This window comes from Hibiscus syriacus, unplaced genomic scaffold (genome assembly GCF_006381635.1).
Source record: "Hibiscus syriacus cultivar Baekdansim isolate YM2019G1 unplaced genomic scaffold, ASM638163v2 tig00111812_pilon, whole genome shotgun sequence".
NCBI lineage: Eukaryota > Viridiplantae > Streptophyta > Magnoliopsida > Malvales > Malvaceae > Hibiscus > Hibiscus syriacus.
In genome coordinates, this window is record NW_024063187.1 from 2,023,125 (window position 1) to 2,047,415 (window position 24,291).

General features: G+C 35.6%; 1 pseudogene; it reads right to left on the reverse strand.

The window, feature by feature from the left end:
* Window positions 1-3,061: 3,061 nt before the first annotated feature.
* LOC120171146 lies at window positions 3,062-21,804 on the reverse strand (annotated as a pseudogene).
* Window positions 21,805-24,291: the final 2,487 nt, after the last annotated feature.

A 24,291-nucleotide genomic window follows, 5' to 3' on the forward strand; every position in this document is an offset into this window, starting at 1 on the left:
CTCTAGAACGAGAGCCATCACCTATCCCGTCACATCATCGAGCCTCTTCTCCACCATCACCTCATGATAGGCGACCGGCAAAGATGCCACGACTCCTATCTCCTGTTCTCCACCTCCACCTCAAAGGGATGAGTCAAGGGAGTTACGTGATGAGGTCAATGCCTGCGTGAGGAGATCGATACTCTACGCGATAACGATGGTGCTGGGTGTGGAGGTGTCAACTTTACGTGGTGAGGTTGCCGCTCTACGTGAGATGATAGTATCGTTGCAGAATGAGGTTCATACTCTACGCAACGAGGTAAGTTTAAGATTTTCCATATTTAACTTAATGATAATTTACTCGTAATTTCACTTAGATTAGCCATTTCACTTAGATTGCTTAGTAAATTTATTCGGTTGCTGCCAATTCTGCTAAACTGTGTATTCTTTAACACTGTGAAATTAGTATTTGTCTTTCAAGTCTGAAATCCAAGGGGAGTGTGTGAGTTCGTTTGAATTTCAGCCATTTTCGGTTATTACCGAATCATCTATTACTTGTTTTCCACATGAAACCACCAATATTCAGCCCACAAGTCCTGGCACCACCAAAAGCACAAACATTTAGCCCACAAGTCCTGAAACCATCGAAACCACCAACATTCAGCCCACAAGTCCTAATACCACCGAAACACAAAATCTTAAAAATCAAACCGGCCTACCTCATATCATGAACCCGGAAAATTCTCATGGAGCACCAAGTCCACCACCGGCTACACCTTTTATCTCGCAAACTGAAAACCTTAATGTATACAAATGCAGGCCAAAAACACATTCCAGTGGTCACCACACCGCCTGTGTACTCCCACGAACCAGAACCAGGTTTGAATAAAGAAGGGGATCGAGGTATGCCTAGAAAGTTGGATGTCTTGTTTGATACTAGCGAGTTACCAATTGTTCAAAGAAAGGGAGTACGACGACGCACAAATCATCCTATTGATAAGTTTGTGGTTTATGCTAAACTAATGCATGATTTTAAGCATTTTACAACTAAGGTAGATAGCATCCACATTCCAAACTCGGTGGAGGAGGCATTGGAAAGTCTAGAAATGGAAGAAGGCGGTTGAAGATGAACTCTCGACACTTGAAAGTAATAAAACTTGGATTATTGTCGATCTTCCTAAAGACAAGAAACCAGTTGGTTACAAATCTTTACCATAAAGTACAAAGCGGATGGTAGTGTTGAGCGATATAAGGCCAAACTTGTAGCGAAAGGTTTCACTCAGACTTATGGTGTGGATTTTCAAGAGACTTTTGCTCTGATTGCAAAACTCAACACAATAAGAGTACTACTATTCTTAGCCGTGAGTGAGGATTGGGTGCTCCAACTAGATGTCGAGAACACATTCCTAAATGGTAATCTCGAAGAATTCTACATGCAAGTTCCACCGAGAGTACGGATAACATCATGTAACCAGCAGGTACGCAAACTGTTGAAATCTTTATATGGACTAAAACAATCTCCTAGGGCTTGGTTTGACAAATTCACTAAGGTACTTTTGTGGGAAAACTTTAAGAAATGTCAATCTATTCATACCCTATTTATAAAGACTACACCAAACAATAAAAAGACAATCTTAATTGTCTATGTTGACAATGTCATCATCACAAGTGATGACTCTGTGGAGATAGAGAAATTGAAAGAGTTGGCAAGAGAGTTAGAAACCTAAGATTTGGTGACATTACGATATTTCTTAGGGATGGAAGTGGCGCCATCGAGAGAAGGTATTGTTATCAACCAAAGGAAGTATATTCTAGACTTGATTTCTAAGACTGGAATGACCGGTTGTAAGCCTTCGGAAACTCCCATGAAAACTAATTTGAAGTAACACAAGGTAGTCTCGTAAGTAAAGAGCAATATCAAAGGTTGGTAGGTAAGATTATTTACCTATCGCTAACTAGGCCAGACATAGCTTTCTGTGTCAGCATTGTGAGTTAATACATGAATGATCCTAGAGAAGAACATTTAGAAGCTTTGTATCGAATCTTGAAGTATTTGAAAATGACATCGGGACAAGGGTTAATCTTCAGAAAACATAAAGATAGGACAGTAAAGATTTTTTTCATATTCTAGCTGGGCTAGAAAGTTAACACTGGGCTAGAAAGTTAACAGACAAGAGATCGATTAAGGGTTATTGTTCATTCGTGTGGGGAAATTTGGTGACATGGAGAAGTAAGAAATAAGTTGTAGTTTCCAGAAGTAGTACTGAAGCAGAATTTAGGGCGATTGCATCGGGATCTGTGATGGTGTTTGGATACAAAGACTATTAACCGAGTTGGAGGTATGTGATAGCAATTATTTTGAACTTCAAAGTAATAGCAAGTCAGCCATATGCATTGCTAAGAATCCAGTTCATCACGAGAGAACGAAACATGTGGAGATCAACAGACACTTTATTTCTGAAAAGGTGAATAGTGGTACAGTAAGACTAACGTATGTTCCTTCAAAAAATCAACTAGCGGACATTCTGACCAAGGCACTTTCAAGGGTGACTTTCGGCGAGATCACATCCAAGCCGAGTCTTTATAATATTCATTCCCCAACTTGAGGGGGAGTGTGAGTTATAACCGTCCCTAGATATAGTCTTCTAATGATATTGTAAATATTAATATTTTAGTTCATCTATAACTAATTTTATTCGTAAATAAAGATAAGGTTTATTTAGTTAGGACTCTTAGATCAACTAGAACTCTAATACCTTCTGTATAAAACCCCGGTACTATTTCTATTGTTTTTTACAGTGAATAAAAGTTTTATTTTCACCAGCAAACACACAATTTTACATCTTTGGATACCAACAACCTTATCCATGTTTATCATATTAGTTTTAGCCTCGCCATTCATGCCCTCGATGTGCGGAACAATTAACAGTTTAAAGCAAGAATACAAAGTGGTGACCATTCATATATACAGAGTCTCATGCAGTCACTCAAAAATAAAAAACCTATATGCATATGTCCTTGACTCCTTGCATGAAGAATCTCAGCCAGAAAGCGATAGAGGTAAAATCAAATTATTAATTATAACTCCAACTAACATTCAGAATAATACCTTTGTTAAACAGTTTATGCAAATAACTAGAGTTTTCTCATCTTCAGTAACTAATAAAGGTACAATAACCTGCAACCCCAATCATTTTACAGCATCAGTACTTAATTAACTGGAAACCAGAGGGGAAAAAGTCAAAACTCTCTCTAGTAGGGCAAACAAATCAGACCTCCAAGGGGAAACCACTTACACTTAAACATCTGAATGGATCAAACTGAGACAGCACAGTTTTCAGGCAGTGCTCAGCTTCATTTGAAACCTGAACGTGGAGTAGACAATTGAGAGGGGGGACAGGAGCAAGAATATTTTCGAAGGGCAAGTTTGAGGGAAGTAAATTACTTTTGGAACAATATCCTTTGTTACATGAAGTAGCTTCTCGACTACTATATCAACAGAATCTTCCATAGCATCTTTCTGGAATCATGACACACCAGAAAAAAAACAACGATGAACTTATTAGAGAAAGGAAAACCCAGATGTCTAAAAACAATTATATACTAAACATTATGAGCAAACCTGGTTTTAAGTTTTTCAGCTATCAATGACAAAGCAAGTTCTCTGATTGAGGAATCAGAATCATCTAAAACTTCACGTACAGCTGTCAAAATATGATTGAAGTACTGCATAAATTCATTTAGATATTAAAATTCGTTGTGAATAAAATATGGCACAGCACACAAGGCTAGAAGACACACTTCCCATAACAGTATGTCAAGGTTAAGAAACTTCCAACAAAAGGAAAAAAATTCTAAAAAAAATTACTATATAGAACGTATATGAAAAATATGTAATACCTTGCTCCAAATCGAGGGATCATCAGCCACAGAAATTTCAATTAATTGCTCAAGTGCCTCGTAACCGGTTTTCGTCCGGGCACGAAATTTTTAACTTGGCGGGAAAAATAACACGAATAAATAATGATTTTTTTTATTTTGGGAGCGCCCTTGACCTTTTAGGTCAGGTAACTGATCTGCATATAACCAAAAAATTTTAATAAAAAGAAATTCGTGATCGATTAGGTTTAGGCAAGGATTATCACCCCTATAACACCCAAAATTTGGTACTCATTAATTATATTTTGTCTCTATTATTATAAATTTAAATATTCAAAAATATATTTAATCTATAATTATGTCATTTCAAATTTACTAGTATAATTTATAATTATAAGGAAATTTATTCATTTTTAGATAAATAAGATATTTATTTATTTAGAAATATCAGAAAAGAACTTCTAGGTGCTTTAAGACAGCTATTTTCTTCGATATTAAAAAATAAATATAAATAAAATATTTCTAAAAAAAAATTATAGGGTAAAAATATCACAAAACGGACTTCTAGGTGCTTTAAGACAGTCATTTTCTTTAATATTATTAAAATAGGATTATTATAATTATTTTATATAAAAAATAATTCATATAAAGATTTTAATAAAAAGAAAAATAAAATAAATAATTATTTTATTATATATATATTTGTAATAATAATACTAATATATTACAAATAAACATATAAAATTAAATCAACAACTAAAATAAATGAAATTAAAACTATATAAAAATGATTAATAATTTAAAACTAATGACTAAATTAGAATATATTAAAAATAAATATCTAATTCGTAATTAATTATTCAAAATTTTAGTGGCTAAACATGCTATTCTACCCCTTTATTAATTTAGTGACTAGATTAAAATTATATTAAATTCGTATATCAAATTAAAAGAAATTAAAACATGTTATTCGGGGTTTAAAATATTAATTAATAAAATTATGAGGGCTAAATCAGTTATTTTACTAAAATATATATAAGTAAATCAGTGACTAAATTATAATGAATAAAAATTAAAAGATCAAATTATAATATATATAACAATATGTTATAATGATCAAATTGCAAATTTTCAAAGTTACAATGTCTGCGGGAATAGTTTATCCATGCGCGAAATTACACAAAGGCCCTCACCAAAACTACATCGTTTTGGTGAGGGTATTTATACCCCATTATAACCGGCCCTCCGGGCCAATTCCTCATTTTTCTCTTTTCTTTTCTCTCTCTAAACTGAGAGAGTCTAAACTCTCTCTCGCTTCTCTCTAAAACTGAGAGAGAGAGCACCCCGGCCGGCAGTCCTATGCCGCCGTAAAATTCGCCGCCGGCCACCGTTTCCGGTGGTCGGAAAACACCAAAATTTCCCAAACCCTAGATCCAAAGACCTTAAACTCAATTCCAACCTCATTTTACCCTAAAAAGCCATAGATTTTCCTAAATCTAAGAAAATACCTTTGGTATTTTCAGTTTTCTGGCGACGTTTGAGGTTCTCCAGTAAGCTTTTCTTTTCTTTGGTTTTTTTTTGTTGCTGTGTTGTTGATTCCCTGGTTGCTTTCTCTCTGTCTTCTCTTTGCAGGTTCGGTTGATGGTTTTATAGCCATCAACGACGCTCGTCTTGGACCGGGTAAAAGGGTTGTATTGTGGTGAGTCACCAAACTATAGTGGTGACTCACCGTAGCCCTCAATATGGACGGTCCTCTTCATTTCTTCTGGAGGCTTCGTGTCAGAGACTGAGCAGCGTGGAACGGTGGCGGTGGAGATAGCAAAAGCGACGACTGGGACGTGGCCCTAGGGTATCATACCCTAGGTTTTGCATCTGGAAGTATCTGGGACCGTTGGATCTAAACCAGATCCAACGGCTGAGATTGAGGCGGTTCGAGAAGCTAAAAACCCTAATCTAGTTTAGGGTTTTATTATTAGGCCTGTTGGGTCTTTTGTAACTGGGCCGGTCCAGTCTTGATTGGGCCTGTAATAACATTTGTAAATAATTATTTATTTTATAATAATAATAATAATAATAATAATAATAATAATTAAATGAAAAAAAACAAGTATCTTCAGCTGTCCCTCTTTGCTCATTCTTGTGTTAATAAGAATAGAGCAAAGACGAAAGGATAATAAGTTTTTTTTTCATTTGACTTCACTTGATTATGATGGCTATGTTAAATCAATTCTTCTATGGGATTAGTTCTTCTCATTATGAACTTTTCCACTGGGATGACAATTTATCTCCTTCTGTAATATAATCATGTAAAGGTCGAATAAGTTCTGTTCATTCTTCTTCATATGAGTTATTCTCATTATGAACATTTCTGAAAATGTTGATGCTAATCTATCTCTTTCTGTGATAAGGTCATGCAAAAGGTCGAACAAGCTCTTCTCATTATGAACTTCTTCTTCCTTCTTCAGATGAGTTCTTCTTATTATGAACTTTCTCTGGAAAAGTTGATCCATCGAGTGATGAATTCAAACAAAAAGTTGAACAAATTCTTCTCATTATGAATTTCTTCTTCCTTCTTCAGATGAGTTCTTCTCATTATGAACTTTCTCTGGAAAAGCTGATCCATCAAGTGATGAATTCAAACAAAAAGTTGAACAAATTCTTCTCATTATGAATTTCTTCTTCCTTCTTCAGATGAGTTCTTCTCATTATGAACTTTCTCTGGAAAAGCTGATCCATCAAGTGATGTATTTGAGCAAAAGGTTGAACAAGTTCTTCTCATTATGAACTTCTTCCTTCTTCAGATGAGTTATTCTCATTATGAACTCGACCTGGAAATGCTGATGAATTCAAGCAAAAAGTTGAATAAGTTCTTCTCATTATGAACTTTCTCTGGAAAAGCTGATCCATCAAGTGATGGATTTGAATCTTTGCTAAAATCTTTGAAATTCCTATCAACATTTAACATGGATAAAATGAATGGAAATGCACTTATTTTTGCAAATGCCTAAATATGATGCATGAATATTAAGTTCATTTTTATTTGATTTCAAATTGGTGAACTTAGTTTCTTCAGTTGTGTAGAAATTAATAAATCTTCCTCTTCGAATGGAGAATCTATCATTTTTGAAGAGTGTAGATGTAGATATGCCTGAATTTTTGCATGATGTCACAAAACCACTTGAGAATAAAACTCAATAGTATAGGCTCTTGAAAAGCTCGCACTCATGCAACATGTTGATTCTGATAACTACTTATCTGATTATGAAGTGATCATTTAAGATGATTTCACAGATATTGATAGTTCTTTTGATACCGATAAAATCCTGAATTCTGATTCTGATGAGGAGAGTAAACTGTTATACTTGACGAAAATGGGATACTCAAATGCTATGTCTTCAATAGTCATAGAGATATAATCCTGATTCATCAATTGCAGAGTTGACAGATTTTATATGTGCTGCTCAAATGGCTAAGGCTGTTGACACACTTCTTCCGGTAAAAGATAAGAAGCCATTATACAATGATCCCAATTACAAGAAAAGGCGAAACTTGGGCTATGATTTTCTTAAAAAAGAAGAAGCAGAGGAAGCTTGAAAAAAACTTCTTAATGAAGACGATCATGCAGTATATCTTTCAATTCTAATGATTGGTTCTGGGGTTCCTACCGAACCAGATCAGATAACTCAAAGAACACTTCCAGAAGATGCTATTGGGTCTCCTTATTTCTACTATGAGCAAATTCATCTTTCAAATCTAATGATTGGTTTTGGGGTTCATACCAAACCAGATCAGATAACTCAAAGAACACTTCCAGAAGATGCTATTGGGCCTCCTTATTTCTACCATGATAACGTGGCACTTGCTCCAGTTAATGTTTGGGCTGGAATATCACAGTACTTATTCGATGTAGAGCCAGAATTTGTAGATTCGAAGCATTTTCATGCTACTACACTGAAAAGGGGCTATATTTATAATCTGCCAATTGAGAACAAATTTGTTCTTGTTCCGCTTCCAAATAACTCTATGATGGTAATAATTTGGTTGCTTTTAACAATGATTGCAAACATTGATAAGACTTACTTTGTATTCCATGCCTTTAAAAGTATTAACATAAAGTGATATTCAAAAATCTTTAACTTATTTCAAAATTATGTTAATCCATTTACAAAATAAAGAATAAGTTGAATTTTCAAAAATAAATTGAATCTCAAATAAATTGAATTTAGAGAAAATAAACTTAGAATTTATTAATAAATAGATAGAATTGTATTCAAAGTTATGGCAAGCATAGGAATGATAAAAATTCAAATGACTCAACAAATTATTAGCATAAGTATTTCTAAATTAATCAAATTGATATAATTTAGAGTACTGATGTAAGCTTTTGTCTGAAAGATCTCAAACGTTGTCAGAATGCTTGTAGATGTGAAGTTCCTCTCAAACTATCAAAATCTTAAGAGGGTTCAATTGCCAGATGCCTAAATCAACATGCATTTGAGCCGCCCTTTCAGGTTTTCAACTCAAATCCTTCATTTGGTTACAAGATGCCCTTTGTGGGTTTTCATCTTGACCCCCTTTTTTTTTTCTTTTTTTTTCTTTTTCTTCATTTTTCTTTTTTCTTCAAGCATAATATTTCTTGACAGAATCTGAGTTTATTGGGTTTCTCAGAATTTTTCCATCCATTTCTGCCAAGATCAACGCTCCTCCGGAAAAGGCATTTTTTACAACGTATGGACCTTCCCAATTAGGCATCCATTTCCCACGGAAATATTTATGTATAGGCAAGATCTTTTTTAGTACTAGATCACCCCTTGGAATTCTCTTGGATGTACTTTGTCATGAGACTTCACCATCCGTTTTGATACATCTGTCCATGGCAAATAGCTTTCAATCTTTTCTCCTCAATAAGGTTCAATTGATCAAATCTAGCTTGGATCCATTCAGATTCATCCAATTTTGGTTCTCTCAAAATTTGAAGCGATGGAATCTCAACTTCAATTGGTAAGACTGCTTCCATCCCATAGACTAAAGAAAAAGGCGTTGCCCCAGTAGATGTTCGAACAGTAGTTCGGTATGCATATAAAGAAAAAGGTAACTTCTCGTGCCAATCTTTGTAAGTTTCAGTGGTCTTTGTAATGATTCTCTTGATGTTCTTATTTGCTGCTTCAACTGCCCCATTCATCTTTGGACGATATGCCACGAGTTTGCATGTTTGATCTTAAACTGTGCACAAAGTTCGGTCATCATCTTGTTGTTCAGGTTCAGAGCATTATCTGTAATGATCCTTTCTGGTAGGCCATACCGACAAATTATTTCTTTCTTTATGAATTTGCAGACTGTGGACCTCTTAATATTGCATATGAAGCAGCTTCAACCCACTTGGTAAAATAATCAATTGCTACAAGGATGAAACAATTTCCATTCGATGCTTTTGATGTGATTGCCCCAATGACGTCTATTCCCCATATAGAAAATGGCCAGGGTGCTGTCATTACATGTAAAGGAGATGGGGGTTACATGAATCTTATCTGCATATATCTGGCATTTATGACATTTCCTTGCATAATCAATGCAATCTGTTTGCATGGTAGCCCAATAGTATCCATATCTCATTATTTTTCTAGCCATGGAAAGACCATTTGCATGTGTTCCACATATTCCACTGTGTACTTCTTCAATGAGGCTTCTGGCTTCGCTGGTATTTAAACATCTCAATAGCATTAGATCATTGCTTCTTCTATACATAGTCTCGCCATCCAGAAAATATCCAGCAGCCATTCTTCTCAAGGTTCTTTTATCAATTTCAGATGCATTTTGTGGATAACTTTGATTTTTGATATATTGCAGGATATCATAATACCATGGTTTACCATCTACCTCTTCTTCCACACTATAACAATGTGCAGGAATTTCATATACTTGCATTTTGATTGGCATCATATCAACTTTCTTATTTGCCTGAAACATAGCAGCTAATGTAGCCAAAGCATCTGCCATTTGATTTTCTTCTCGAGGGAGATAATTAAAGGTGACTCTCTTAAATTCTTTCACTAATTCGAGGGTAAAATTTTGGTATTCCAACAATTTGAGATCTTTTGTTTTCCATTCACCTCATAATTGATACACCACTAACGATGAATCTCCATATATTTTGAGACATTTTATTTTTCTTTCTATAGCTGCTTCCAATCCCATGACACAAGCTTCATATTCCACCATGTTATTGGTGCAAAAGAAATCCAGTCTACTTGTAAAGGGGATAATAAATATTTTCTGGAGAAATTAACACTGCCCCGATTCCTCGTCCCAAGTCGTTGGATGCTCCATCAAAGTAAAGCTTCCAAGATTCATCATTTGTTATGAATTCTTCATTCATGGATATGCATAACAAATCTTCATCTGGAAAATTAAAACTCAAAGGCTGATAATCATCTGATACACGACTGGCCAGAAAATCAGCTATGACACTTCCTTTTATCGCTTTGGTGCATATACAATATCAAACCGGATAATAACATCTGCCATCTAGCCCATTCTGCCTGTCAAAGCTGGTGATCCATTAAGAATTTCAAGGGATCAAGTTGGATATCAGCCAAGTAGTATATAACATGTATTGTCTGAGTCTTCGAGTAGCCCACACCAAGGCACAACATAATTTTTGTATTGGGGATATCGAATTTCACAATCAGTAAATTTTTGCTCAGATAATAAATGGCTTTTCTTTTCTTCCAGATTCATCATGCTGTCCCAGTACACATCCCATCGAATTTTCAAAGACTGTCAAGTAGAGAATTAATGGTCTATCAGGCATTGGTGATACTAAAATGGGGCATGGATAAATATTTCTTAATAATATCCAAAGTTTCTTGACATTCATCATTCCAGACTTCAGGATTGTTCTTTCGAAGTAATTTGAACACTGGATCACATTTGTCAGTTAATTGAGAAATGAACCGATATATATAATTTAATCTTCCCAAAAAGCCTCGAACTTCTTTTTTTGTATTGGGTGGTGGAAGATCTTGAATTGCTTTTACTTTATCTGGATAAATCTCAATTCCTTTTTTGCTGACCACAAATCCCAAAAGCTTCCCAGAAGTTACCCCAAAAGTGCATTTAGCGGGGTTGAGCTTTAATTGATACTTCCTCAATCTCTGGAAAAGCTTTCTCAAATTTTGAATATGTTCTTCGGTTCGGGATTTGGCAATCATGTCATCCACGTATACTTCAATCTCTTTGTGCATCATGTCATGAAACAAAGTTACCATGGCTCTTTGATACGTTGCCCCTACATTTTTCAATCCAAATGGCATTACTTTATAGCAGAATGTGCCCACATGGTTACAATGTTGTTTTTTCCATGTCTTCAGGATTCATTTTTATCTGATTATATCCTGAAAAGCCATCCATGAATGAAAACCATGCATGTCCTGTAGTATTGTCCACCAAGGTGTCTATGTGGGGTAATGGAAAGCTATCTTTCGGACTAGCTTTGTTGAGATCTCTGTAATCCACACACATTCGAACTTTCCCATTTTTCTTTGGTACTGGAACAATGTTGGCTACCCATTCTGGGTATTTGGCTGCCTGTAGGAAACCTGCATTAATCTGCTTATCACTTCCTCTTGATCTGCAACAACATTTCTGGCCTCATTCGCCTGAGCTTTGTTGGACCGGTTTATATTCTGGATTGATTGGAAGTTTGTGCATCACTATATATGTACTCAAACCAGGCATATCTTGATATGACCAGGCGAAGATATCTTTGAACTCTTGAAGGAGATTTATTAATTCTTGTTTTATCTGGATTGTCAGAGTAGTACCAATTTTTACCTCCTTCATTTCTTCATCTGTTCCCAAATTTATAGTCTCAATCTCTTCTTTGTGAGGTAAAATTTGCTTATCTTCTTTTTCTATCAGTCTTAATAATTCAGTAGGAACATCACATTCCAGTTCATCCTCACACTTATTGATTTCCTCCAGACATATGGGCTGCTCTAAATTTATCTTTCGATTAAATTTAGGAATAAACATGCTATTAACATTCTGACACCTGCAAATTTAAGTCGGATATTCTGAAAGAATATAGTAAATTTATGAAATAAATGAATGTAAAAATGTAAAAAATGTAAAGAATGATTGCCATTTGAAAATTTTAAAGAAAATTTCTTATATTTAATATTAGGTGAACTTATCATAATTTCCTTTACAAGATAACAAAAAGTTTTCATACTCTTGGGCTAAACATAAAGATTAGTTCTGAATATTACTGTGTTAATATTAAAAACTACATGAAGGTCTTCAGCGGTCCAATTGTTGAGTGTTTCCAGGAAAACAAGGGCGAATCCTAGCCAAGTATTTGCCAGTCTTGTGTCATTCATGATCATGTTGATAAATAATCCTTTCATAGCTTCTTAAACTAGCTTTGATCTTTCGTCAACTTTTCTTCTTTAAAGGCCTCAACAAGCTGTTGTTCTATATTAATTGTTCCCCCTGATCTGAATGTGATCTTCAACTGTGGGAAAAACATGTGTTCCCAAAGGATTTATTCTCCTTTCAACCTTGCCTTTCTATATTCACATTTTCTTTTCATTTCATTGTTCTTTTGCTGAAAATTGGGCTTAAATCCAAGCCCAAAACGATCTTTCTCATCTTCATACTTACAGGAACTGAACTCCTTGAAGATTCTTTCCTAAACCTTTCCCAGTTTAGCTCCGATGCCTAAAGTCTGTCGTAGTCATCTTGGTGCAATCAGACAATCTGGGATATGGAATTTTGCTTCCTTCTGCAATAAAGGTTGCATTGACAAATTCAAGAGATCGGAAAGAGCATTCGAGAGAATCATCATTGGTTTCAATATATGGAACATCACTTGTTATAGACGCAATGATTTCTTCTTCAGCTCCTACGAATATTAGTTGTCCATCAACAACGAATTTCAATTTCTGATGTAATGAAGAAGGAACGGCTCCTGCAGAATGAATCCATGGCCTCCCTAATAAACAATTATATGTAGGGTGGATGTCCATCACCACAAAGTCAATATTGTACATGACTGGTCCGATTAACAATGGTATTTCCATTTTCCCAAGCACCTCTTTTTGAGTGCCATCAAAAGCTCGCACTACATTCTGATAACTTCTCATGTGTGATTTATCCACAGGCATTCTTTGAAGTGTGACTAGAGGCATTAAGTTAAGAGCGGATCCATTGTCAATCAATACTCCTGGAAAAACATGACCATGACAATGTGTGGTAATATTCAAAGCTTTTACTGACCCATTCCGCCTTCATGTATTTCATCCGTGAACGTTATGTAATTGTCAGCGGCTATATGTCCCACAATTCTGTCAAGTTTATTGAGGGATATATCTTCAGGGATAAATGTTTGATTAAGCATTCTCATCAAAGCATTTCTGTGTGCTTCTAAATTCATCAATAGATCAAGAATAGAAATTCTCGCTTGTTGTTTATGTAGTTGTTCAACCACACTATATTCACTATGTTTAAAGAATTTCAAAAATTCTTGCGCTTGTTTTTCTGTTACAGGCTCATTGAATGCTGGAGGGGATTCATCATCAAATACCTTTTGGGGTATGGCTTTTCCTTTTGCTTTCACTTGTTCTGATGCATTGGATGTTTCGGGAGAGTAACATCTCCCACTTCTTGTAAAGAATCCGACTTCACTCACTGCTTCAGACGTTGAATCCAGACTGTATTTTCTCTTCTGTTTTTTCCAGAGAAAATATCCTCCTACCATGAAACATTGGTAGTATAATTTCAAGGTACCCTGCGGGTATCCTTGTATGGTGTTTTTTCCAGAGAAACATATCCTCCTACCATTGAAACATTGGTAGTATAATTTCAAGGTACCCTGCGGGTATCCTTGTATGGGAATGGTAAAGGGGTTGTGATAACTACTTTCGGCTTTGTTGGTGCAGGAATCACTGTAGATGATTTCACATTAATGATCACAGGATCACTTGTTCTATGATTAGGTTTAGAATCTTCTGATGAGCAAACATCATCTTCTCTTTTCCCTGGTTCTTCTTCAAAGAATTCTATCTCTCTGTTATTCATCAATTTTTGCACCAAATCCCTAAATTTAGGACATAGTTGAATTTCATGCCCCTTCTCTTGATGATATTCACAATAATTCTTGCCTTCATTATGCTTTGGCCTGAATTCTTGTGGAATTATACCGGATAAGGAGAGTTGTTGAAATATCCAAACAAAAGGAGATTTAATTTCAGAACGTCAGTTTTTGCTTTCTTTCTGTTCTCTTCATGAATTGCATTCACGTTTTTATCTCCTTGATTTGGCAGCGGATGATTTGATGTAGATGGTGAATTGAATTCCAACTTTCCAGTGTTGATCATATTTTGAACCACCCTTTTGAATGCCAAACAATTTTCAATAGAATGACCCGTAATTCCTTCATGGTAAACACAGTGTGCCTTTACATCATACCATGGAGGGAATGGTGGTTTCATAGGAACCAAAGGATAGGGCCGTATGACTTCTGCTTTTAACAGTGAATCATAGATTTCAGTATAGGGTACTGGTAAAGGTGTAAAAGACAACCTTTCACTTTCCCTTCGAGATCCTCTGGACTCTACTCGATTAGTGCTTGTTTCTTCTTTCTTAACCCTTGGCTGGGTTATTGTAACACTTTTCGAAGAATCCTTGTTGTAAGAGTTTGCATTGTTGACTTCATTCTCTTTTTTCCGATACATAGGTCTTTTGGAACTAGACCCCTAATTTGATTCAATTTTGCCACTTTTCAAGACATTTTCAATGAGTTCTCCAGAAATGACCAATTCTGACTTGACAATTGTGCAGAGTTTTTTCAAGATCTCTAATGCGTCTTCGCAGTGAAGCACTTTCCTCATTACTTTCTTTAAGATCACTAGGTCCTAGACGAACCTTTTCTTGAAATAATGACTCTTCAAGTTGCAAAATGTAAGCATTAAACTCTGAGTTTTTGTTTCTAGACTGTTCCAGATCTTCTTCAAGTTTTGTTCGTACTTCTTGCGTCCTTTGATTAAGCTTCTGGATTTGAACATTCTTGTTTCTGCATCTTTTTCATCCAATTGCTAGCCACTTCTTGCTCTACCTCAAGTTTGGTGTTGAAATTCTTTCTTTCCAACTCCCATTTTTCTTTTTCAACATTGAACTCTTCAATCCTTTGGCCCATGACTTCAAGTTCGACAATCAGATGGTTCATTTCAGATTCAAATCCCTTGAACATGATATTTTTCTCACTTTCAAATTTATCAAAGATGTCATTCTTCATCTCTTCTAAATCTTTGGCTCGATCCCTTTCTCTTTGCATTTCATTCATGATCTCGCGGTGTTCAGCTTTGTTTTTTATAATTCGCTCTCTTCTATCAACCTCAAAATCTTCTATTTTCCGCTTTCCTTTCTCAAGGCTTTTGAGCAGACGACTATTCTTTCCTTTCAGATCTTCCACTCGACTTTTCTCGATGTTCAATTCTCTGGTCATCTGTATTGTTGATCGGCTTGGTTCTGATGCTTTCCGGGATTTATATAACTCCTGGTAATTTTTCTTTAATGTTCTGAATTCACCATCAACTTTTTCTTTGTTTTCTCTCAACATTACAAATTGTGATGAATGAAAGTCAATGTCAACACCCAACATAGCTTTATCTCGTCTCATTTGCTCTAATTCTCTTAACCAATCTTCTCTTTCTGCTTCAAACTCAGCTCTCAGGATTTCAATCTCTGATGGAACCACCTTAATGCGATCTTCCATAGAGATATCCTCATTTTGGTCTGGTAGAGGGATATTTTCATTTTTCCTGACAGATCTCCATTCCTCATAATCAGGAGTTAGCATTTTTTTGCTGCTTTAGCTCGGATACAAAAAGTTGTTTTCCAAGCTGTAAAGGCCTCCATGATATTTCTTTTATAATTTGTACTGTGGAATGCGAACTCAGACGAATGTATTCCAGCAGTGACAGGTACAAATTGACGACCTTCATACTGTCTTATGACCAGAAGTGGTGCATATCCAATTCCTCCCACAATCCGAGCAACATTATCCAGTTGTAATCACCACATTTGTAAAAGAATTCCCTTTGGATTTGCCACGGGGCTCGCCAAACAATGTCATTGCTTTGCAGATTTCGAAAGGCATTAATCCACATATCTTTCGTAATTTCTTTCGGCCATTCTTGCTCCAGAAATTCTTTCAATGGTGAGTAGTCCATATTAAAACGCCAGTATGAAACCTTTTCTGTCCTCCAGAAATGGCTGCGAATCCAGACATATAACAATTGGGTACACCCTGAGAATCTTCCACCTCCTAGCTTTCTACAAGCGTTTAACGACCTGAAAGTCTCTGCTAGAATTGCAGAAGCAAGATTAATCCTTTTTGGTAGCTGCTCAAACAAATCTACTACTGCAGCTTCAATATATCCCAATACTTTTGGGAAGATGACCATACCATACATACCCAGAGCAAAGAGATCGAATCGTACTTTAGTGTCTGGATGCTCTGAATAAGTTCTTTAATGTTGGTCCAAGCAATGCCTTCGCTTTCGCCCTTTTGTTTTGTACGGGATACCACCCATTCCTCTCGTACTCCGTCAATCTTTGCTAATTTAACTCGAAAAGGTTGAGTTTTAATTGACCTTGAATAAATTTGATTTTCCAAAGCCCCTTCTATATGTAGCAAAGTTGTGTACTCTTCAATAGTAGGGACCAAGTCCTCCTTATTGAGAGTGAAGCAATTGTACCCTGGATTCTAGAATTGAATTAGGGCTCGAAGTAAGTCATCATCAACTTCGACATAGAGCAAATATGGGATGTCTCCGTAAGTCTGATAAAACTACAACTTTTTGTTTGAGTCCCAACTCTCCCAAATGCCTCGCAAATCTTGCATATCATTTCTTTTTAGCGAAACTGGAGCATAACTGGCTAAGTCAGATACATAGTCATCCTGAAAACTGTCTCCTCCTTGTCTTTGTAAGTCCTCATCCCACTGTTTTACTTCTGAGTTTAGAACTATTTGATTTGAACACTTTTTATCCATGGATGAAGGTTTTCCAATGAGACAATTAACACGAGGATCAATGCCTTTTATCCTGTATGATGCTATGCAAACAGAAGAAATAAAGAACACACAAAAAGAAATGAATTAGTTTACATAATAAAGGAAAAAATAATTTAATAATAATGACTACCTAAATATCTTTATTTAAACATGCTTTCTTCATACTTTAAATAATTAAATTCACATGCAATTTATTCAGTAAGAAAATAAATAAATAATTAAAGGAAAAGTTAAATTTTTCTCCTGTGTGTACACCTATTTTGGACAAAATTTCGGCATGGCTTCAGATCGGAAGAGTTTCTAGGGTTATTATATGCAGGGTTTCAGATAAGAATAAAGGTACCCGAATTGTCCTTGTTAGTGCCCTTGGGTTGCTAACCCTCAATCCTAGTCCATCACAGACTAAAGTGGATCGAGTTCAATTCGAGGGGATACACTTCTCTATGCCTGACACGGAGAATAAATTCTCACGAAGACATAGAGCATATGAACCCCGAAAGTTACTTGCTAGGTCTGACACGGAGAATAAATTCTCACAAAGACGTCGCTTTTACTCCCACTTAAAGGGACAAACTCAATTATAGAGCTTTATGTTATACAATGCAAGTGTTGGTGTGAGAGAAATGTTCAAACCTCTGACAGAAAAATAAATAATGAAATAAAATACTTGCAAATAAAATGAAATATTAATAAAATAATATGTATAAATACTATGAAAATAATAAGTATATATAAAAATTTTGAAAAGAAAGAATTATAAATTAAATATATGAATTTTTAATTTATAATTAATAGAGACAATTTATAATTGATTTTAAAAGCTTGACCATCCCCAGCGGAGTCGCCAAGCTATCGTAACCGGTTTTCGTCCAGGCGCGAAATTTTTAACTTGGCGGGAAAAATAACACGAATAAATAAATGATTTTATATTTTAAAAAATATTTTGGGAGTCGCCATTGACCTTTTGGGTCAGGTAGGTCAAATACCTAAAAACAATCTTTTAAAATAGTTTTGAATAAAACATAATTTAAAAGATAAAACTAATATGCATATAACCAAAAAATTTTAATAAAAAAAAATTCGTGGTCGATTACGTTTAGGGAAGGATTAACACCCCTATAACGCCCAAAATTTGGTACTCATTAATTATAATTTTGTCTCTATTATTATAAATTTAAATATTCAAAAATATATTTAATCTATAATTATGTCATTTCAAATTTACTAGTATAATTTATAATTATAAGGAAATTTATTAATTTTTATATAAATAAGATATTTATTTATTTAGAAATATCAGAAAAGAACTTCTAGGTGCTTTAAGACAGCTCTTTTCTTCGATATTAAAAAATAAATATAAATAAAATATTTCTAAAAAAAAATTTATAGGGTAAAAATATCACAAAACGGACTTCTAGGTGCTTTAAGACATTCCTTTTCTTTAATATTATTAAAATAGGATTATTATAATTATTTTATATAAAAATTAATTCATATAAAGATTTTAATAAAAAGAAAAATAAAATAAATAATTATTTATTATATATATATTTGTAATAATAATACTAATAATAATAATAATATATTACAAATAAACATATAAAATTAAATCAACAACTAAAATAAATGAAATTAAAACTATATAAAAATGATTAATAATTTAAAACTAATGACTAATTAGAATATATTAAAAATAAATCTAATTCGTAATTAATTATTCAAAATTTTAGTGGCTAAACATGCTATTCTACCCCTTTATTAATTTAGTGACTAGATTAAAATTATATTAAATTCGTATATCAAATTAAAAGAAATTAAAACATGTTATTCGGGGTTTAAAATATTAATTAATAAAATTATGAGGGCTAAATCAATTATTTTACTAAAATATATATAAGTAAATCAGTGACTAAATTATAATGAATAAAAATTAAAAGATCAAATTATAATATATATAACAATATGTTATAATGATCAAATTGCAAATTTTCAAAGTTACAGTGTCTGCGGGAATAGTTTACCCATGCACGAAATTACACAAAGGCCCTCACCAAAAGAGGGTATTTATACCCCATTATAACCGGCCCTCCGGGCCAATTTCTCTCTTTTCTTTTCTCTCTCTAAAAGAGAGGAAACCTCTCTCCTTCTCTCTAAAACTGAGAGAGAGAGCGCCCCGGCCGGCCACCGATTTCGGTGGTCGGAAAACACCAAAATTTCCCAAACCCTAGATCCAAAGACCTTAAACTCAATTCCAACCTCATTTTACCCTAAAAAGCCATAGATTTTCCTAAATCTAAGAAAATACCTTCGGTATTTTTAGTTTTCTGGCGACGTTTGAGGTTCTCCAGTAAGCTTTTCTTCTTCTATCCTTTGTTTTTTTGTTGCTGTGTTGTTGGTTCCCTGGTTGCTTTCTCTCTGTCTTCTCTTTGCAGGTTCGGTTGATGTCTTTATAGCCATCAACGGCGCTCGTCTTGGACCGGGTAAAAGGGTTGTATTGTGGTGAGTCACCAAACTATAGTGGTGACTCACCGTAGCCCTTAATATGGACGGTCCTCTTCATTTCTTCTGGAGGCTTCGTGTCAGAGACTGAGCGGCGTGGAACGGTGGCGGTGGAGATAGCAAAAGCGGCGGCTGGGACGTGGCCCTAGGGTATCATACCCTAGGTTTTGCATCTGGAAGTATCTGGGACCATTGGATCTAAACCAGATCCAACGGCTGAGATAGAGGCGGTTGGAGAAGCTGAAAACCCTAATCTAGTTTAGGGTTTTATTATTAGGCCTGTTGGGTCTTTTGTAACTGGGCCGGTCCAGTCTTGATTGGGCCTGTAATAACATTTGTAAATAATTATTTATTTTATAATAATAATAATAATAATAATTAAATGAAAAAAAACAAGTATCTTCAAAGTGCACTGCACTTACTGGCAGTGGCCTCTCATCATTCCCATTGCAGATCTAGTAACATAGGAGAAAGCATTTATCAAATGAGAATTCTTTAAACACAATGAAGACAACTAGAATTTAGAATCCCAACCACATTTTCTACAAGCAAACTCAATTGAAAAAACAATCATCACCGTCATCTACAAGAAGAAGACGCAGGATGATACTGAACTCACCATGTGAAGAATTTGAGGAACGCTAGGCCCGAAGTCAGGGATGGAGCTAATCTTTACAGGTGCTGGTTTAAGGTGACTAAGATCCAAAACTGGCGAAGTCTCATTATTATGGACAACCCCATTAATAGCTCCCAATGAGTTAGATTCACTCAGACCATTAATTTCCAGTTGTGGAGTAGATGCACCTTCCAAGATGAAATTACTTTCCAAGTTCTCTACCAGGCCAGTTCGATCCAGACCCATAGAATAAGCCATATATGACAATTCTTTGGTTTTGGAAGGAAGAACACCTGCATTTGGACTGGTCTCGAAGTTCTGATATATGTTTTCCTGGTTTTCATCAGATGCTGTCTGGCCAAAACTGCCAGTGACCAGGGTTGAATCCTGGGTGGAACCCCAATTCCTACCTCCTTCACTAGCAATGGAACCAGAAGATACCTCCCAAGTAAAACACTCTTCTTGGACACACCAACATATCCTTCTTCAGACGATGTTCCAACAATATCAGACGGGTCATAGGATGACTTAGTGCGCTGTCTCTCTTTCTTGCTCTGCAACAAGTTTATTAGATCCACCTCAATACGAGGTGTGTACTGTTTAAGTGCCCGTCTCAATGAATTTTGTTCTTCAACTGATAAACTAAGAATAAAATTCAGAACAGCAGTTGGATCGAAATGTGTGTACACAGATATAATGCAAGTAATAGCTGCATCCTTAAGCTTAGTATTTTTATCATAAGCCAGTGGCGTCAATTTGGAAAGCCATAACTTCAGGATGCCAATATAACTAGAACCTTCAGAATTCATAGCATGCTTGTTGAACGAACTAATGGTATACTCAATAACAGCCAATTGTGCCTTTGGTGATCGCTGTTCATCAAGTGAACGCAGCAAAGCAGGTAAAAGAGAATCTATGCTATAAGTCTTGCTAACAATTTCCAGTGTCGTTGAGCTAGGTTGCCTAACCAACTCCTTTGGATCAATTAAGCGCGAGAACACATGGGGTAAAATCCTCTCCATGTAGCTCTCAAAGGGCTTATGACATGCTGGAATAATATCTGCAAGTGTTGAAAGGGCAGCCTGTGCAACTTTATGGTGGGGGTCATCCAAGTGCTGGAAGAACAGTTCCATTACCTTCTCAAAATTTTGAATCACTTCCTGAATACCTTTTGGGCCTTGCTGCAACAAAGACCGGAGATAAGTAAAAGCACCAACCCTTGCAGACCAATCAGAATTAGGACTGAGTCCCTCACTTAAGGCATCACTGATAGAAGCTGGACCTTCAACATAATTTGACATCTCTCCAAGTGACAGCTGACTATCATCAAAACTCTTTCTCCTTCCAGCAGACATCCTCCAAGCTACATTTTTTCTTAAAAGCGGCCTCTGGAAGTTTGGAATGTAACTGTTCTGTGATTCCCTAGAGCTTGCATATCTGTACGGCATGTCCAAATATTGCTTTTCAATATGTGGATTTATGAAACGCCTGGCTTCCCTCAAGTCACTGTTCTCTTCAAAGGACTTATCTAGTTCTGAGGTTGTTTTAATTTAGTTAAAGTCAAATAACTATGAGATACTTATGTATCCGTATAATTTAGTTAATCAAATAACTATGAGATACTTATGTATCCGTTAATGTTCTTTACTATATTATATATCATGAAGAAATTGCTTAACGTGTGTTGTTTTTCACGCGTAGGAAAAAGTAAAATTAACCAAGTAGGGAGCGCTTTTGTACCTGTGGTGATCATCAACTAAGGTGGACTCATCCATGATACCAAAACAATCTTGTTTATCTTGGAAAACTTCTTTGGCATGTAATCACAACATCTTAATGTTTTTAATTTTAATTAAGTAGAACTTATAACAGTTGAAATCAATGTTTGTTTTATATTAAAATATTATACTTTCAGAAAAGAAAAATATATTTTTGGATTTTCAAAAGAACAATTCTTTTTAAGAGAAATGTGACATCTATATCTCGTGTACGTAAGGGTATACGAGAGATGGGTGTTACATGTATTGGTATCAGAGCTATAGGTTTAGCTGATTTTCGGCCGAAACCAGTCTTGATTTTAAAGTAGAAAAGGGGAATACATGCCATAAAGATTATCAAGGTTTCTGTTATGGTGTCATTTTAGCGAAATTGATGACACTCCTTACTAATTGAAATGTTACTATCATGTATGTTATTATAGATGTCAGAATCTTCGAATTCCTGAAGAAATGGGGGATAGGAGATGCAAGAAGGAACTGATAGTGAGAGCTATGAGACAATCAGTGAACAACCTATCCTCTCTGAAAATGCTAGTGCACCTGCACCTTAAGGGATTCCGATGCCTGAGTTTGGAACTTTTATGCAATCCCTTGACGCTATACTGACTCGGTTTCAACCTCCGAAACCGATAATGTTAATCCCAAAAGAGCTAAAGAGCTTGGGAGCTCCAAAGTTTCATGGAGAAGAAAGGTAGGGTCCTATGGAGGCCGACTTGTGGTTGAATGATGTTCTATTAATGCTTGAGAGTCTTCAATGCACGGATCCAGAAAAGTTGGGAGGAGCTGTCACTTTACTTAGGGGATCAACTCGAATATAGTGGGTAAATACTACGATGTATGCACCACCGGAGCAAGTGAGTTAGCAATTTTTCCTGGAGGAATTCAAGAACAAGTACGTGGGTGAACAATTCCAAAGGGAAATGTTGCTAAAGTTTCTTAATCTGAAGCAAGGTGATCGAGCTGTACATGAATTCCAGGCCGAGTACAACAAATTGAGCCGTTTTGCCATTGAAGTCGTTCCAAATGACAAGGCAAGACGTTATTGGTTCATAATGGGTTTGAGGCCTAAGCTGAAAGATATGATGTTGGCCTTGAACTTGCTGAGTCTACAAGAAGTTATAAATAGAGCTAAAGCTATTGAAAGAGCTCAGGAAGAGATATTAGCTACAGAGTAGAGTGTTAAGATAGGGAAAAGAGTAGGAATGCCTTCCACTCCTCACCATGTTAAGAGAGGCAAGGGCTCAAGTTCCAGATTTTCAGATAGAGATAGTTTTGCAGTAGCTTCACAGATAGACAATCCCAGTCTATTGCTACGAGATTGGGTAGAGCAACAAGAGAGAATTTCATGTCAGATATTTCACAGTTGTATAGTGGAGTTTGCAGACTACTCAATGGAGCTTGTTTCCAATGTGGCGAGACTGGTCACTTTGCTCAAAACTATCCTAAGAAATCTGGGGACAACTCGGCGCAATCTGAAAGATCAGTGGCAGCCTTAAATAGAAGCAGAGGAAGGGGAAGATCCAGGACAAACGGATTCAGTTCAGAGACAAGAGACTTGGGGAGTCGTTAGAATATACAATATTAAGAGTAATGAGGATCGGGATGACCCGGAAATTATAACAGGTTTTTTTCCATCATTTTAATGAGTCTGTATTGGTGTTAGTTTATCTTGGTTCTACACACTCTTACACTAGTACCAAATTGGCCAAATTAGAGGAATCCCTTTTGAACCAATTATGAGTGAGATGATAGCGATAAACCCCATGGGTCACAGTGCAAGAGTCACTAGAATATGTAGAAAATGCCCTATAAAGATTCAAGATATTATATTTTCGGCAAACTTGATGGAGTTGACCTTCGATGAATTTGAAATTATTCTGGCATGGATTAATTGTCTTCACATTATGGATGGGTTGATTGTCAAAAGAAACACTTGTTTTTAAAGGATGTCGAAGGTTCAGAAATCATAGTGATCGGTGAAAGAATGAAATTATCATCAAATGTGAAATCAGCCATGACTGCCAAGAAGATGATATCGAAGGGATATATAGCTTTTCTAGCCAACGTGATAGATACTCGAGTTCTGGAAGTTAAAGTAAATGATAACCCCACAGTTAGAGAATTTCCGGACGTTTTTCCTGAAGAGTTACCAGGATTGCCTCCAAATCATGAGATAGAGTTCAAAATTAAGATTTACTCGGGTACCAAACCTATTTCGATGGCTCCATATAGAATGGCTCCGATCGAGTTGAGAGAATTAAAGGTCAACTGTAAGAACTACTCGATAAAGGGGTTTGTAAGACCCAATGTTTCTCCTTGGGGAGCACCTGTGCTGTTTGTGAAAAAGAAGAACGGAACTATGCGATTATGTATCGATTACCATCAGTTAAATAAAGTCACCATAAAGAGCAAGTATCCTCTTCCAAGGATTGATGATTTGTTTGATCAATTGAAAGAAGTAG